General features: G+C 45.7%; 1 pseudogene; it reads right to left on the reverse strand.

The window, feature by feature from the left end:
• Nucleotides 1-5,860: 5,860 nt before the first annotated feature.
• LOC110142368 (ly-6/neurotoxin-like protein 1 pseudogene) lies at nucleotides 5,861-6,211 on the reverse strand (annotated as a pseudogene).
• Between the last annotated feature and the right edge of the window lie 4,347 nt (nucleotides 6,212-10,558).

A 10,558-nucleotide genomic window follows, 5' to 3' on the forward strand; every position in this document is an offset into this window, starting at 1 on the left:
GATGCTTTCTATCAAGGATTTGAATTCTGAGAAGCAAGACCAACTAACTGAGTGGTGTACAGTTACATGCAGCTTTAATGATAGTTTCCTACCCAGACTCATTCCACAAGACTCTCAATAATAAGAATGAGCAATCCACGTAGCACTTAATGTAGCCCATGTGTAAGTGCTACGTTGCTTCAGTCACATCTGACTCTTTGCGACCCTATGGACTGTAGCCCACCAGGCTCCTCTGTCCACAGGGATTCTCCAGGTGGGAATACTGGACTGGGTTACTATGCCCTCCTCCAGGGCACCTTCCTGACCCAGGGATTGAACCTGTGTCTTTTACATCTCTTGCACTGGCAGGTGGGTTCTTTTTCACTACCACCACCTGGGAAGCCCTACTAAGTGCCCGGCATTATCCTAAACACTAGTTATATAAACTCATAAATGCTTACACAAAACTGTAAGCCACAGACTACTATTACACTCATTTTATAGTTGGGAAAACCAAAGCAGGCAGAGTCTAAGCAGCTTTGTTGTGGTTGTTCAGTCACTAAGTCATGTCTAACTCTGTGACTCCATGAACTGCAGCATGCCAGGCTTACCTGTCTTTCATTATCTCCCTGAGTTTGCTCAAACTCATGTCCCTTGAGTCGGTGATGCCATCCAACCATCTCATCCTCTATTGCCCCCTTCTCCTCTTGCCCTCAATTTTTCCCAGCATCAGGGTCTTTTCTAACAAACCAGCTCTTCACATCAGGTGAAGGATTGGAGATTCAACTTCAGCATAGTCCTTCCAATGAATATTCAGGGTTGATTTCCTTTAGGATTAACAGGTTGGATCTCCTTGCTGTCCAAAAGGCACTCTCAAAAGTCTTCTCCAGCACCACAGTTTGAAAACATCAATTCCTCAGTGCTCAGCCTTCTTTATGGTTCCAACTCTCACATCCATACACGACTACTGGTAAAACCACAGTTTGGACTATATGGACCTTTGTCGGCTAAGTAATGTCTCCTCTTTTTAATATGCTGTCTAGGTTTGTTATAGCTTTTTTCCAAGGAGCAAGAATCTTTTAATTTCATGGCTGCAGTCACCACCTGCAGTGATTTTGGAGCCCAAGAAAATAAAATCTGTCACTGTTTCCACTTTCCCCCCAATCTATTTGCCATGAAGTGATGGGACCAGATGCCATGATCTTTGTTTTCAGAACGCTGAATTTTAAGCCAGCTTTTTCACTCTCTCTTTCATCTTCATCAAGAGGCTGTTTAGTTCTTCACTTTCTGCCATTAGGGTGGTATCATCTGCATATCTGAGGTTATAGATATTGCTCCCGGCATTCTTGATTCCAGCTTGTGCTTCATCTAGCCCAGCACTTCACATGATGTACTCTGCATATAAGTTAAACAACAGGGTGATAGCTCTTGATGTACTCCTTTCCCAATTTTGAACCAGTCTGTTGTTCCATGTTCAGTTCTAACTGTTGCTTCTTGTCCTGCATACAGGTTTTAGGAGACAGGTAAGGTGGTCTGGTATTCACATCTCTTTAAGAATTTTCCACAGTTTGTTGTGATATACACTGTGAAAAGCTTTGGCATAGTTGGTGAAGCAGAAGTAGATTTTTTTTGTAATTCCTTTTATTTTTCTATGGTCCAGCAGATATTGGCAATTTGATCTCTGGTTCCTCTGCCTTTTCTAAATCCAGCTTGTACATCTAGAAGTGATTGGTTCTAAGTAAATCGCCCAAACTCAAAACCAGTATGTAGCAAGGCTATGATTTGAACCAGGAAGTCAAACTTGAATCAGTGTAGTCTGGAGGCTCCCTTCCATCTCCCTTCCCATCCCACCCCTCTAAGTTGTTACAGAGCCCCAGTTTGAGTTCTCAGAGTCATAGAGCAAATTCCCATTGGCTCTCTATTCTTTCATATGATAATGTAAGTTTCCTTGTTATTCTCTCCATACATCCCACCCTCTCCTTCCTCCCCCTATACCCTGGCCATAAGTCTGTTCTGTATGTCTGTGTCTCCACTAAGAGTTAGTCGCTCAGTCATGCCCAACTCTTTGCGACCCCATGGACTGCAGCCCACCAGGCTCCTCTGTCCATGAGATTTTCCAGGCAAGGATACTGAAGTGGGTTGCCATTTCCTTCTCCAGGGGATCTTCCCAACCCAGGGATCGAACCCGGGTCTTCTGCACTGCAGGCAGATTCTTTACCAACTGAGCTACAAGGGAAGCAGTGTCTCCATTGCTGCCCTGCAAATAATTTCATTAGCATCATCTTTCTAGATTCCATATATATACATTAGTATAAGATATTTGTTTTTCTCTTTCTGACTTTCTTCACTCTGTATAATAAGCTCTAGGTTCATCCACCTCATTAGAACTAGCTTGAATTCCTTTTCATGGCTGACTAATACTCCATTATATATATGTAACACAGCTTCTTCATCCACTCATCTGTCAATGGACATCTAGGTTGCTTTTGTGTTCTATTGTAAATAGTGCTGCAGTGAACATTGGGGTATATGTATCTTTTTCAATTTTGGTTTCCTCAGGGTATATGCCTAGTAGAATCTTTTGATAACTGTATCTCAGATGTGATATGGCATCACTTACGCATTTCTATTTGTAAGAAGTCAGTTAGTAAATCCAACCCACACTCAAAGGGAAGGGATAAAAAGAAGGCATGAATATTTGGAGGGGGAACATTGGGGACACTCTTAGAGGCTGTATATGCCACTGTGACAGTTTTGTGGGTACCAAAGTTAGGTGAGGATGTACCACCCAAGGAAGTCAAAAGAAAGAGCTTGAGAATGAGTTTTTCATAAAATCCCTTAGAGAGATATGTCTACTCTCTTTAATCCTGAAGAATTTCTTAGAATCTTCCCAGCAATAGTCTTATTTGAGATGGATCGAGATTGGCTTTATAGCATTTCATGGGAAGGAGAATAAACTAACCTGAATTCAGGAGCTCTTTTACTTACTGCATCTTTAGACATCTGCTGAACATCTACCCTGTGTCAGGCACTATGCTAGAGATGCCTAAGACCTCAAGGGGTTCAAAATTCTAATGATAGAGAGAGACATAAGATAAAACAATTATAACAGAACTATGTACAAGGTAGGGCTTCCCTGGTAGCTCAACTGGTAAAGAATCTGCCTGCAATGAAGGAGACCCTGGTTCGATTCCAGGGTCAAGAAGATCCCCTAGAGAAGGAAAAGGCTACCCACTCCAGTATTCTTGCCTGGAGCATCCCCATGGACAGAGGAGCCTGGCAGGCTATAGTTCATGGGGACACAAAGAGCTGGACATGACTGAGTGACTAAGCACAGCCGCATGGCACTTGTACAAGGTGTGGTCATAGCACAGGAATGGACATATCCAACTCTGCCTGAGAAGTTTGATGAAAGCTTCAGGGGGAATACTGAGGTTGGGTCTTGCAGCATGCATATGAATTTGCCAGCAAAGGGGGAAGGGAGAAATCATGAGAGGAGGAGGACATATGAGGTGGCAATAGTATACACAGGGTCTGCCATGTTCAGGGAAGTGTGAAGTTTGTTGTGGTTGAATGGAGGGTAAGAATGGATGGGTGACAGATGAATCTGGATATTTTCAAGGGCCCTATATATCATGTGGGCTTCCAGGCGGTGCTAGTGGTAAAGAACCCGCCTACCAATGCAGGAGACCTATGAGATGCAGGTTTGACCCCTGGGTCGGGAAGATCGCTTGGAGGAGCGCATGGCAACCCATGGAGAATCCCATGGACAGAGGAGCCTGGGGTCTACAGTCCACAGGATCGCAAAGAGTTGGACATGACTGAAGCAACTTAATGCTCATGCATATACCTTGCAAAGGATGTTGTACTCTATCCTAGGTGGGACAGGGACTCTCTGAAAGAGATTACACCCTGAGGTAATGCTGCTGGATTAAGATTGAAAATGCAGCTGTGATTTCCACCACAAGGTGGGTTCTTCAGTAGTGTGTCCATCCACTAGGGCTCCCATAATAAAACACCACAGACTAGGTGGCTTAAACAAGAGAAACTTACCTCTCACAGTTCTGGAGACTGAGGTCCAAGATCAAGTTGTTGACAAGCCTGGTTTCTCTGGAGGCCTGTCTCCTTGGGTTGCAGACGGCTGTCTTGCTATGTCCTCACACGGCCTTTGTTCTGAGATGCCCACCCTGGTGTCTCTCCTTCTCCTTCAAAGGACACCAGTCATATCGAATTAGGAACCCTCACTTATGACCCCATGTACCTTAGTTACTTCTTAAATGCCCTAGTTCCAAATATAGTCACAATGGGGGTTAAGATTTCAACATATGAATTCAGAGAGGGGGAGACACAATTCAGTCCATAACAAATAGCTACCTATGAACCATGTATTATCTCCTGGGCCCTGTGCTAAGCAATTCCCATGCAATCTACCATTTCATCCAATGCCATTGCAACTTTGGATGAGTTACTTAACCTCTCTATGCCTCAGTTTCCTCATCTGCAAAATACTTGCCTTATTGTGTTTTTATGAGTATTAAATGAATTAATATATGTAAAGCATTCAGAACAGTGTCTGGTGCAGAGTGTTTGTTAAATATATGAATAAACTCTAACATATAGATAGAATTCATATCCTTATGTTACAGACAAGAAAATTAAGACCTTGAAGGAACAGAGATTGGCTGGTAAAAACACTTAAATTCAGAGCTGTCATAATCACAATGCTATCATTTTGGGTCTCTGAAATGGGTTTAGGGGGGTTTCAGAGCTTGGTAGATTCTGATATGTTTCTCAAGGGAAGCGAGCCTGGCTAATCTCACATTTGGAGAACAGGGCTTATCAAAAAGCCACTGCTGGGCAACAGTCCTGTCTACATCAGGATTGGCACCCTGATCTGCCACTATCTGCTGCCTCAAATGATGAGTAGGGACTTTTTTTTCCCCCAGGTGACAAAGTGGGAATACAGCACTGATTTATATATGGATGCCTTTGGAGAAAGCAGAAATTCTAGTGGTGCTGAAGCAGAGGGTGTCTGGTATGGGGGGGACATGCCACACTAGTGGTTGTTGGGACTTGTATGTCCTGTCTGCCCTCTGTGTTGCAGGCCACAGGGAGATATTGGAGATTTTTAAACAGGATACCCTCACCAGTACTAAGCCACAAGAATGGATTTTGGCCAACCTAGGCTAAAAAAAAAATCAATTAAAATTGAAACAGAAGTCAAACAATCATATCTTTGAAAGATTTGCCCCAAAGATCTAGGCAACAAGAAGTAACAGAAAAACCCTCAAAGCATCTTCACTAATTTTCTTTCTCTGCAAGGACCACCTCCAGCTGTAGTCCAGGGAGAAATAATCTGATTGGCTTTGCCTGGGTCACATGACTAACACTAGAAGGGCAGCAACCTCTCTGTTGACAGTCCTGGCCAACAATCTTCAATGCACCAGGGTAAGTTCCCTAAGTAAAAGTGGATGCTCTTACCTGAAGACAGAAAGTTGTTGAAAACACAAAGGGAGAAGTTGGAAGCAGGATTCTACTAACTGAGAGAGCAAACCTGAGAACCAAACCAGAAAACAGAGCTTTTGTTCACCTTTCACCAGATAATCTGCAGCTCTGTGTACATTGGAGCTGTGCTTAAAATCTGCCCCATGCCTAATTTTATTTTCAATCTCTTTATGTTGTGGTTCCACATCAGCCTTTAGAAAAACAACAGGTCATGACCTGGAAGCAGATTCCAGGGTGGTCGGGGGAGGTCAAGAGTCCTTGCAGATAGTCCTGAGTGTGGCTGGGGAGGGTGGGTGGGGAGTGGAGTGGGAGAGGGTGGGGCCACTCTGCTCTGTGCTCTGCCCTCCAGTGAGTCTGTAGCCAGTGCAACCGGGCTTTAGAGCAGACCCCCGAGGGTGGCCATGAGCATGAGGGCCAGGGCCAGGGTCCAGGGAGCCAAGAGGCCAGAGCCATTACAGAGGTTGTCCTGGCAGCAGGATGTGGTGCATACGGGCTTGGAGTGGCCATCGTACATGGTCTCAAAGCAGCCGGGCACACAGGACTCGCTCACCTTCATCCTGATTGGGGTGTAGTAAGTCTGTGTAGTTGTGCCGTAGGTGACCACGGCCAGGCAGCACATGGGCTTGAAGCAGTTCTCCCCACCGTAGGTGCACACGTGGCAGTCCAGAGCCTGGGCCACAAGTCGGCCCACTGGAGCCACCAGGAACAGGGTGGGTAGAGGATTCATGGCTGGAGGCGAGAGGGCGGAGTGGAGCAGGGGAGTGGAGAGCAGCCGGTTCTCGGTTTAACTCAGTCCAGGTCCTCGATTCAACTCCAGTGGGAGTGGGACAACACCTCGCCCTCCAGGAATTCCTGGCCGCCTGGGGCTCTGAAGCCCGTTGTGTTACACAGTCAGCCCTGCACCTCAGCAGCTGGCTGTGCCCCTCATTCCTACAGCCCAGTTTTACAGGGATGTACACGAAGATGTGGCCCAGGCCTAATTTTAGGTTGTGTTTTTTCAGATAAATATGAGTATTTTTCAATAGTTAAAAAATTCTGATGCTAGGCAACTAGATACATTTCTATCTATTATAGAAACAGACGGTGTTTTATGAACAAACATATTTATGAATTTTTTCAAGTAGTCAATGCTTGAGTAATATTATTCCTATGGTTCAAAACCTAAAATGATATACAAATGTATATACAAATGATATACAAATGTATACATGTAAGAGTCTCTTTACCACTCCTAGGCCTATAGATAAGCACTTACTAGTTTCTTGCGTATGTACCCTTCTGGTGTTTAAAAAAAAATTCTGTTATAAATACAGATGGATATGTATGGGAAAGACTTGTCCTGGGTTCCTCTCTGGAAGGTGTTAGGGGCCCCCGAGGAGGCCTGAAGAAGCTGAAGCTCTATTTTATGAGCCCAGCTCAAGCTCTGTGAATCTTCCCCTGACCTGAAGTCTTTTGTGGGGACCTGGGCCTTCAGAGTCTTCAGTGTTCCGCTTCATTTTCCTGGGCAGGTCCAAAGTTTCCAGGCCTGGGAATGAACGCCCTGTTTCAATGGAATACTCCAGCTTACTGAGACTGGGAAATCCTGGGGTCAGCTGAGTTTTCACATTCATCCCATTCATCCAGGTTCTCTTGGGCAGAGGTCAACCCTGTTGGCCTTTTGTTTTTGTAAAAAAAGTTTTATTGGAACACAGCCACACCCATTTGTTACATATAGCCTGTGGCTGCTTTCGCTTTACAACAGCAGAGTTGAATAACAGAGAAAGGATGGCTTTCAAAGCCACACATATTTTCTACCTGGCTGTTTACAGAAGACTTTTGCCATCCCTGCTCTAAGAGGTGGAAAGGTCGTGAGCACATTGCTCTGCAGTGCTTCCCAGTGGTTAGGGAACCTCACGGTGGCCCCTAGTGAGAGGCCATCAGTTCAGAGAAGCAATGGCTCAGTCAGGAACTGTGGGAATTATCCTTGTTCCTCCTTCCCCTCAGCCTATCCCTGCCCCACATTCAATTCGGCATCATGCCTGTAGATTTTTCCTCCCAAATCTCCATTCTGTCCCCTTTCTCCACCTTCATCATTGCTTTGTCTCTTGCCTGCTGCTGCTGCTAAGTCGCTTCAGTCGTGTCCGACTCTTCACGACCCCACAGACAGCAGCCCACCAGGCTCCGCCGTCCCTGGGATTCTCCAGGCAAGAACACTGGAGTGGGTTGCCATTTCCTTCTCTGATGCATGAAAGTGAAAAGTGAAAGTGAAGCCGCTCAGTCGTGTCCGGCTCTTTGTGACCCCAGGGACTGCAGCCCACCAGGCTCCTCTGTCCATGGGATTTTCCAGGCAAGAGTACTGGAGTGGAGTGCCATTACCTTCTCTGTCTCTTGCCTAGACCACCCTCCTAAGCCTTCCTCTTCTTCCTGTTTTTGCTCTAAAGCTGTTTCCATCTGCTCTTCACCGAGCAGCCAAAGTGATCTTTGTAAAGTAAAGATCAGGTCAGGTCACCCTCCTGCTTAAAATCCTTCAGTGGCTTATTATTGTTCTTAGGATAATGACCCCAAAGGGGTTCTGCAGACACCGTTTCTCTGCCCAAGTGCTCCCCAGCCTTCCTTCTTTTCCAAAACACTCCCCGTTCTTCTGGTGTTACCTTGACCATCACTTCCTTGGAGTATCTCTCTTGACCTCTCTCACAAGGTAGGGCCTCTCATTTCAGGCTATTGCAGCCCTGTATTAATCCCTATGTGGGACCTTGTCTCATCACAGCTGCAGTTTTACATTTATTTATGTGGGTTTTTTTGTGGGGGGCCTTTTCCATGAGAGGAGGAACCCATATCTGACTCTGCGGACTACTGTGTCCCCAGTGCCTTGCACAGTGCCTGGCACATAGTAGACCCTCCATAAATATTTATCAAATAGATAAAGGATGAATCATGTCATCCCAGCCACCTCTGGGTGATGGGAGAGATTCTGAGGTTTTAGGTGCCAGAGTCTCAACTTCATCCCTTGAGGATCATGTTTAACAGAGTGAGCTGGCAGAGCCAACTTAGGTTGATGCTGACTGAATGCCATTTGGAGACAGCAGCTGCTGAATTCCTTCCAGTTAGTGTCTCCAGCCCCAGACAGGGTGTACTCCAGCCTCCAGACTGTGTCCCAGAGATCAGTCATACCAGAACGGCTGCTTGTCACATTTGCTCCCAGCTCCTCCATGCCTGGTCTCCCCAGAACCCAACCAGTGAAGATGCTTAATGAGGAAAGAGAGACAGGTGTGTTGGTGCCAGGCCCTCCCACTCCCTTCGCTATCTGTTAGTTTTCCATGGGATCCAGACACAGAATTTTATTTGTTTTCCTGGACCTAAGCTGCCCCCTGACATAGCCAGTGATTGCTTTTTTAAAACCACGAAGGGGAGCTAGGTCCTTTCATCTCCTGATGAGGTGCCAGGTGACAGAGAGATCAACATCCCAACACATAAATCTGCAACTAATCCTTGGGAATCAATATTTTTCATTAAGAACCTGTGAGAGTTGGGCCATTATGGGGAAAATCTGTTTAGGTTGACACCTTGATGAAGTTATTCAGTTCAGGGGCTTAAGTCATTGAAAGGTAATAAAGAGCACAGAGCAATCTCAGGGCTGGTTAGGGGAGAAAACGATGGGAGTATTGAGCTTCAGTGAAAAATGGCCTGCTGATTTATTGGGGAATGATGGGGTGTTGGCCTCCTGAGCAGGCTGGGCCAGACACAATCAACATGGCAGCCCCTCACTCACATTGCTTCTCACCATCTGCAGTCACTGCTATTTATAATCTATCTGGCAGGAAAAAAAAAAGCAGTGGGGAAATATTTAGGGCTCTTGGGATATTTCTATTTCCTACCTTCATACCACTCTTTCCCATTTTGGACTTTCTCCAATAGGTCAGGGGAGATAGGGGCATTGAAGTATTGTAAACAGTCACTAGCATGCTTGACCCATCATCCAGCTCGTCTGTCTTTGGGTTTTCCATCCCTGGTTTTATGTGTTGGAAGGTCTCCTCATTTGGGCAACTCCTTTGGACTTTGAAGTTGATCTCCCCTGGTTATGCAAACCCTCCCCTTGGCACCACAGTCTCCCCCTTCTGTTCCACTCTCAGCTCTGGACACCATCTCCATTTCTGTTCAGGGGCAGCTCCATGGCCGAGGGCCCATCATGAACCTCACACCAACTGGAACATTTCTGTGGTGTGGTCCACAGGTGGAGAGGATGGAGACGAGACAGAGGTTGGGAGACAGAGATGTAGAGAAGTTTGCTTGTGAAGTGGTAGAAGCTTTAAGCTCTTCTTACTGCGGGCCACAAGTTTTTAGAAGGAAGACATGAGGTTTTAGAAACTGGCCAGGGACAGGTAAAAGGATAGCCGGACAGGGTAAGAACCCTGCAGAGCTCACAGTCTCACCAAACCACACCATGGTGTGATTCCCTCCACCTGCGCTGAGCCTGCCTTGCGGAGGGAAGGAGAAGGCGTGGTTGTGGGGAGACTTGTTTATACCAAGCCCTGTGTTATTCTGCCACATGTTACAGTTATTTACTTGTCTACTTAATCTACCTGATTAGTCTGTTGGGGATATCAGAATCCATATCTGATTGATTCTTGTATCCCCAGAGCCAGACACAAAGCCTGGTACCTGGGCAGCTGTTTAATGGACCAGAGTGTTTGATGACTATTTTCCTTCCAGCTCTAAACTCTAATGGTTTTTATTTGTCCAGTGGATCTCAGCCTTCTAAATTCTGGGTACCCAATTCATCCTCCATATCCCCTCCCCAGAGACTCACTTAAAGGATCTAGTCTTTTAAAGCCCTTTCTTTATTAACAGCCATTAATTTATTTAGCTGTTTAAAAATCAGGCATTCAATAAGACAATAAATCACACCACTAAAGAGTACGCACACATACCCAGCATTTACCTCCATACTCAACCAGTCTGTTGGTTTTGGTCAGCCTGATTGTAGTGCTATTGTAGCTAAATGTCCCAGTTTCACTAGGGATTTGTGACCAACAGGAAATCACTTGTGGGTTCCCTTCCCTCTTCCTCCAGGTGGCAGCATGGAGTAATGGTTAAA

The sequence above is a fragment of the Odocoileus virginianus genome, chromosome 33 (assembly GCF_023699985.2).
Source record: "Odocoileus virginianus isolate 20LAN1187 ecotype Illinois chromosome 33, Ovbor_1.2, whole genome shotgun sequence".
NCBI classification, from domain to species: domain Eukaryota; kingdom Metazoa; phylum Chordata; class Mammalia; order Artiodactyla; family Cervidae; genus Odocoileus; species Odocoileus virginianus.